The sequence below is a fragment of the Pipistrellus hanaki genome (genome assembly GCF_964339955.1).
Source record: "Pipistrellus hanaki genome assembly, chromosome: 5".
NCBI lineage: Eukaryota > Metazoa > Chordata > Mammalia > Chiroptera > Vespertilionidae > Pipistrellus > Pipistrellus hanaki.
This window is the reverse complement of record NC_140507.1, coordinates 67,330,121-67,337,034: the sequence shown is the minus strand read 5'-3', so window position 1 is coordinate 67,337,034 and position 6,914 is coordinate 67,330,121. Positions and strand designations below refer to the sequence as shown.

General features: G+C 44.1%; 1 pseudogene across 1 annotated transcript; it reads left to right on the top strand.

The window, feature by feature from the left end:
• The first annotated feature begins 2,874 nt into the window (after nucleotides 1-2,874).
• On the top strand, nucleotides 2,875-3,182 carry LOC311623903 (non-histone chromosomal protein HMG-17-like; annotated as a pseudogene). The gene has a single exon. The product of its transcript is annotated as a non-histone chromosomal protein HMG-17-like (transcript).
• The last annotated feature ends 3,732 nt before the right edge of the window (nucleotides 3,183-6,914 follow it).

Below are 6,914 nucleotides of genomic sequence, written 5' to 3'. Positions count from 1 at the left end.
ACTGGCTCCACATGGCAGATTGGGCACTCCCTGGGCTCAAGGTTCTGAGTGGTGGATTCAGGAACAGTGTAAACAGAGGGAGAGAAAGGAGGGTCTAATGAGAGGAAGGCTTTTGAATAATTGGTATAAAGCAACCTAGTCACAAACATTGATGCCTATTATGTGACAGACATTTGGTAAGACACAGAGAATGAGGCACAATGTGGAGAGATGGGCTCATGCCCCATGGAATTTATAATCCAGGGGAGAAAACAGAAGTACTCGCCCTATGGTACATGACTATCCCTGGCTCAGCCACCTTGGCTGTGCCAGTAACTAGCTGATGACTGTGGGCAATCTACTTGACTTCTCTGCATTTTAGTTACTTTAATCATAAAATACAGGAGCTAAACTAAAGGATTGCTGAGGTTAGACTAGGAATTTGTAGGAAAAGATAGCACAGGATGCTGTGCTATAAATGATTACCTTTGAATCTGGAAGACCTCTTGAGAAAAGATCAAAGGCATTCGTTCTTAAAACTTTCCAGGTAAAACCCTCCTTTTTCACAATTGTGAAAACCATGAAGGACGTCCCCATCCAGAAAAATGAGCACATTCCCAAATGCACAGAGTATTGCATATAATTTCATGGGCCTTTGAAATCCACCCATAGGAGCTCCCTACCCCAGAGATTCAGAAGGCCCAGGTTAAGAACCTTTTATCTAAGTCTGAGGATCTAATGTAAAACATGGGGATGATAGTTGATAACACTGTGCTGTGTAGTAGAAATTTGCTAAAAGAGTAGAAGTTTCAACAACCCATAAAAGAACCTTTGATGTAGTCCTTGGATATTAAGAAACTAAGAGGAGGGACAATAGAGAAAAAGACCATGAAGCTCTGGGCTGACCAATATGTGCTGCTGATGTGGCTTCGGAAGAAAGAAAGAGATCCTGTTTGTGAATATAGACTCTCTCTCTCTCTAGTTCAACCTATAACTACTGGGAAAAGTTTTTCAAAAATGGTTCCCTTTCATTGTGGTGATAAAGGAAGGGCACATCCATGACAACTCAGGAAAAGAGACTTAAGATTGGAAGAACCCTGAGATTGACACAGGAACTAAAATCATTGGAAACCCTGTCTAAAAACAAATAAACACAAAACCAGCATTAGAGTATCTTCCTGTATCCCCCTTCCTGTGAATCCCCCACTAAATTCACACACACACACTTTGCTAATATTCTCTAGATAGCTTATCAACAAGGGAAGTAGGCTAATGAGATGGCCTAGATTTACAGGGCTTAAAATGCAATGTGGAATATGCTAAGTGGGATGTCTGAGCTCCTTGTATGCAGTAAGTACTTCTGGGTCTGTCCCTACTGCTGAATGAATGATGCTTGTGAGATCATGCAGTGGTAAGAATAAAGTGGGGAGTATAGTCCAAAAAGAGTAAGATAGTAATAAAATGGGGACAGGATAACCCCAGGGCAGAAAGCTCTTCTTGCCCAACCATGGGCTAGTGCATGGAGGGAACCGGCAAGGAAAATTGGAATCCAACCATTGCCATAGGCTGGAGGTAGCTGGGAGACTCTGTGAAATGCACAGACAAGATGCACACTCTCAGGCTGTCCATGGGCCTGAGTAGCTGAGAAAATAACCAAGGGGACCTGTGGTCCAACAAACATATAATTGCAAGTGAAAGCATTGGAGCGAAGATGAATAAGTCAATGCTGGAGAGAAGGAAGGGACTAGATTTCTTTGGGGTGACCCTAGAGGGCAGAACTAGGAGTTATTAATAGCCAGGGCTTTCCTAGGACACTGAGCCTGATCTCAGCTCAACTTAGAAAACAACTTTTAAACAACTAGAGTGATCCCAAGATGACTGCTGAATCAGAATTTGCCTTAACTAGAAGTAACAGAGAACCTCCTCCCAAAATAACATAATCCAGGTAAAAGTTTATTTATCTCTCACATAAAAGAAAGCTGGAGATAGACACTCTGAGCTGGTACAAAAGCTCCATGATGCCATTAAAGTTTCTGGCATCTTCCATATTTCTACCTAGTTGGCCTTACTGATAATTTTCCTACAATTTTCTTATCATCACAAGATAGTTACTGTAGGTCCTGCAGTTTGACTGGGATTCACTTAGCCTGAAACTAATGGTCTCCTTCCCCAGTCACCAAGATTCCCCAGCTTCCAATCATCCCCTGAGCTCCTGCAGGGTCATGACCATCCAAGTGGCTCAGGAAAGCTGAGCATCAGAACCTCCTCTGATAAATTTCTCGAAACATACCTTGATGAAGCCCTATCTTGAGCAGGAGTAGGATCAGGGGAGTCCAAATAGAGGTCTCCTTTAGAGTTCAGTCATGCATCTTGGCTGGACAAAAGCCCTTTGCTGTTGGAATATCGCTCACCTTTTCTAGATATTCCTCCCCCACTGCTGGTACTCCTTCCCTTGCGCCCAAGATGGGAGTAGAATGTGGAGAGCTGGGAGTCAGAACCCTGTCTTGCTTTCTTCCAGCTCTGTGCCCTTCTTTTTCCCACTCATCCTCATTCCAGTAAGAGGAGGAAGAAAAGCAGAGACACTTACTGAGTTAGCCCCTTGGAAAATTGACCTGACATCTTTATCTAACAACTTCTGCCCCATCCCCCTGCAGAGTGTACATGGCCATCACTGCTTGCATGGGGAGCTGGACATGACCACAGCAGAGGTGGGAGATGAAGCATGTCAGCGATGACCAATCTGGGCCATCACTGGCATTCAAGTGAAGAAAGTGATATAAAGTTTGAGGCAATAAAGGACAGATGGAGAGAAAACTTCAAGGCAAATTTTAGAGAACAGGAAAACGTGAGAACCACCCCTTGGAGCCACTAAAGCCTACATGCTGCTGCATTCCCGCATCTAGCCTAGGCATCCCACCACCATGGCCATCATGCCCAAGAGAAAGGCTGAAGGGGATGCTAAAGGAGATAAAGCCAAGGTGAAGGACAAACCACAGAGAAGATCTGCCAGGGTATAAGCTAAACCTGCTCCTCCAAAGCCAGAGCCCAAGCCTAAAGAGGCCCCTGCAAAGAAGGGAGAGAAGGTACCCAAAGGGAGAAAGGGGAAAGCTAATGTTGGCAAGGATGGGAATAACGGTGCAGAAAATGGAGATGCCAAAACAGACCAGGCACAGAAAGCTGAAGATGCTGGAGATGCCAAATGAAGTATGCATTTTTTATAATTGTGTATCGCTGGTGTCTGTTCAGTTTGAAATACTATTTTTTATCAAGTTTTATAAAAATTCAGAATTTTGTTTTAGCTATGTTGTTAGCACACAGAACACTTCATTGTTGTTTTTTGGGGGGAGAACATACAGTATTCGTAGATTGTCTCCAAAGCTGGATTGACATGGGGGGAAAAACTTTCCCTTCTAATTTTGAGAGATTTCCTCTTGGTTCCTAGGAGGGATCCCTTGAAGCTCACACACATTAGACACTTTGGCACAAACACCTTGTGGTGTGGGGAAACTAAAATTCATTTTTATGCCCCTTTCTCCCTCTCCACTTTAAGCATAGACTTTGTCTCCCATAAGCTCAGAGACCTATTGAGACCTGACCCCCCAAAATTGATTACTAGTATAATGGGCAATCTAGACTTTCCGATATCACCATTAAAATGGCATTCCTCAAAAGAGCAGCAGTTCCTTTTTTAGATTGTGGATCTATAGATTGATATTCTGCCATTTTCATTTCATTTCCTGAAAGTCAGGGTAGGCTTATGAAAAGTTGTTAAACAGCATGTTTAATGCGAAACGTTAATCCTCTAAACTTTCTCTGTTCAGAGCATCAGATAAAGATTTAATTGAGTTTTATAGTGGCTTTCGGATTTTTGGTAGTTCATTAAAGAAGGGAGCTTGAAAGTTGTATACTGTTATCGATTGCCTGCCCATGTCCAGCCTGAAATACCATGATTGTTTATAAAACGTATCTTTAATAAAGCTGGATACAGTTTGGCTTGGGAAAAAATTCTGGAGAATGGAGGGTTTTGCTTTTGCTTTTGCTTTATGCCCACATTGTTTCCCAAGAGAGGAAATCCCCATCTGCAGGACAGCAGTGTGGGTCAGAGAAAAGATCTCTGCATTATCAGACAGACAGCCTCCAACACGGGCCTGGCCACTGCCTAGCGCTATGACCATGGGCCAATAATTTTCCACCTCTGGCTGGGCCCCAGTTTCCCGTAAGTAAAATGACCTCCAGGTTCAGTTCCAGATCCCAAGTTCAGTGGTTTGCAAGACCATCCAGTTTCTGAAAAGAGGGGCTCTCCTAGGCATGATGGTCTTACAGGCATGTGGAGGTGGACGAAGCCTTGGCAAGGTTCTCTCCTGAATGCACAGGGGGAGGAGACTTTGATGACTCCAGAGAGATGGGAGGTAGGTGAGATCAGGGGTATCCCTGAATAAGATTTAAAATCCTATCAGATGGCAAATCATTGGTGGAAGTGGCATGTGGACTCACTTTACTACATAAAGAGGGTCAAAAGAGTCAGATGTTTACCCAAAATAAGAGAAAATATTAAACATACCAACTAAAGTTAGGATCCCTGGAACAAAAATTGGCATTTAACAGAAAATGATACAAGTTGTTTATGATGTAAAATTGGCCAAGATGATAAGCATGAAAAACTTTGGGGTGGGGGAGTCCAAAGCATCTCCAAGTATAATGGGGCATTAGAGTAAAGAACCATGAAGAGAAGGAGGCCATGTCTTTTGGCATAACAAGCCGTTAGTTACCGATGGGTCAATAGCCTGCTATGGACAGAGGAATCAAAAAATACAGTTCCTCCCCTGCCCCCGGGAAGATTATGATCCAGCTGGGAGGTGGGGTGTGGAGATCAGGGTACTAGAAGAAGGCTTGCTCCCTGGATGTGCAGTGGAATCATCTGATATATTAGTTGGCTAGGGCTTTGATAAAAAATAAAAAATAAAAAATACCTCAGGCTGGAATTTTTCTCATAGTTCTGGGAGCTGGAAGTCCAAAATCAAGGTATCAGTGGGTTGGTTTCTCTGATGACTCCCTCCTTGGCTTATAGATGATCGTCTTCACATGATCTTCCCTTGGTGTGTGCTTGTGTCCTGATCTCTCCTTATACAGATACAGTCATACAGGATAAGGACCACCTTAATAAATTACCTTATTTAACTTAATTACCTCTTGAAAGATCCCATGTCCAAATACAGTCATATTCTGAGGCACTGGGGACTGGAGAGGAGGATTTCAGTGTATGAATGTGGCAGGGTGGAGTGGAGGCATAGGAACACAATTCAGCCCTTAACACCTGGAAAGCTTTTGAAAGTACTGACACCCAGACTTCACCTTCAGAAATTCAGAGTCTTTGGTTTGTCCTGAGGCCCAAACAACTTTTATTTTATTTTTTATTTTTTAATATTTTATTGATTTTTTTTTACAGAGAGGAAGGGAGAGAGATAGAGAGCTAGAAACGTCGATGAGAGAGAAACATCGACCAGCTGCCCCTTGCACACCCCTTACTGAGGATGTGCCCGCAATCAATGTACATTTCCTTGACTGGAATTGAACCTGGGACCTTTCAGTCCGCAGACCGACGCTCTACCACTGAGCCAAACCGGCTTTGGCCCAAACAACTTTTAGTATTTAAAAAAGGTTTTCAGTTTCTTTTAAAAGCTCCCCAGCTGACTCTCAGCCAGTGTTGAAAACCCGGACTCAATTGGATGCCAATTGCATTCCAACCCATGTGATGTTAAGTCTAAATCCAGCACAGGTTCCTAAAAGGAGAGACTGGTCATGGCATCTGGAGAATTTGACCAAAACTTCCAGGTGGGACTTTGCGGGGTGGGAAGATGTGCATTGATAGAGCAGGGCGAGGCCTGCAGCAACTTTGGGAGCAGAGCATTGCTTGATGGCGTGAACACCTAAATCTCAGGAGTGATGGCATCGCCTGTTTTGGGGAGATGGGGTCATAAATAAAGCAGTCACCTCAGGCAGGAACCTGGTAGACTTCTGAGCAGGGCACGATGTCGTGAAAGTGGCGACCACCCAAGATCAACCAGCAGGATGGAATGAAGGGTCTAAGGAGAGTAACACCCAAGTGGGGATATTGCCATGACAACAGTACCTAAAATACACACACAATAGGGAAATGGCATTTCTTCACACTACATAATGCATCTACAACCACGGCTCAGCAAGAGTTCACAAAGCCTAAAGAATCCTTAACTATATATATTAAAAAAATCATACCATATGTAATCTTTTGTATAGTTCTGAACAGGCTAATGAATCTATACTGTTATAGGAGGACAATGGTTCTATTCACAGGAGGAAGGAGCCAAGATTGGGAGCACGCTTGAGCACGGCTACCCTGCGAGGAGAGGCAAGGCCGGGAAAGCCCCTGAACAAAGGAGAAGTCCGAAGTTGGGCATGGGTCCAAAGGGTATTTGTCTCCTGGCCTCAGGGTTATGAATGCCTCAAGCCTTATTGGCCCTTCAGACTGCAAATGCCATGCTCTCTCCCCCTTGATCTGCTGATGAGGACTAGTTGAAGGCAAAAAAGAAACAGCCTACTCTTGCTGAAATAAAAACCAAGGATGAGAGGCCTGTAAAGATTCTGCACCGCCGTGGGGACCATACAGTGATAGCAAGTGTCTGGATTCAAAAACAGGAAGGGGGAGCGAGCCAGCACAGATTTGGACTTGTTCCATGGAAGTAGAATGAATAACTCCAAACCCTGCTTTCTCTGACACTTGCTGTGGCCTCTGTGAGCGGGGTAGCTCATTTCCTTGAGAATGTTTTTGTCATTTTGTCATCATGCTTCACACAGTGGGAGGGGGTGGAGGGGAGGGGCCACCAGAGGCCAGGTCCTGTTGTGGAAGGAAAGGGAGCAAAGATAGGACCAGACCTTTCCCAAAGGGGAGGTAGAAT